This window comes from Sinocyclocheilus rhinocerous, unplaced genomic scaffold (genome assembly GCF_001515625.1).
Source record: "Sinocyclocheilus rhinocerous isolate Xijiao unplaced genomic scaffold, SAMN03320098_v1.1 C35370408, whole genome shotgun sequence".
NCBI classification, from domain to species: domain Eukaryota; kingdom Metazoa; phylum Chordata; class Actinopteri; order Cypriniformes; family Cyprinidae; genus Sinocyclocheilus; species Sinocyclocheilus rhinocerous.
Window position 1 is genome coordinate 1 of NW_015749100.1, and position 456 is coordinate 456.

The 456-nt window shown below is 44.5% G+C and overlaps 1 long non-coding RNA gene across 1 annotated transcript; it reads right to left on the reverse strand.

Annotated features, from left to right (window-relative positions):
* Window positions 1-33: 33 nt before the first annotated feature.
* LOC107734832 (uncharacterized) lies at window positions 34-456 on the reverse strand. Its single transcript, XR_001639182.1, has 3 exons — window positions 441-456; window positions 187-337; window positions 34-85 (listed from the first exon to the last, which is right to left on the reverse strand). It is a non-coding gene; the product is annotated as an uncharacterized LOC107734832 (long non-coding RNA).

Here is a 456-nt window from a genome sequence, read left to right on the forward strand (position 1 = left end):
CAATGGTTTTACTCATGCGGGCCTTGGCGTGAGCTGTAGACAATCAACTCATGGTCTCCAGAGCTTGAGCGGTCACAGGCATCGTCTGTGGGAATGGTTACAGTCAGTCTAAATCAAACCAAGCAATTCAAGAGCAACAATAACATGAAAAGGCAAGATTTTACACTTTAAATTGACTCTACAGACCCTGGCGGAGTCACTGTTGACTTGGTCATGGCTCCGGAGTCTGGAATACTCCTCTGCTATGTAGTCTGATGCCTCCAGTGTCAGGACAGGCTTCACCAGCTTAGCGACGTGGATGTACTTCCTGATGAACTCCATGGTAACAACCTTCTCCCTTTAAAATGTTTCACAGAAGGGTAATCATAGAAACCCACTGGATTATGGTAGGCTGGCTTTCTAAGAAACAAAGTAGATTTTAAAACAAAGTGAAGAAACACTTTTTCTTCCTGTGGC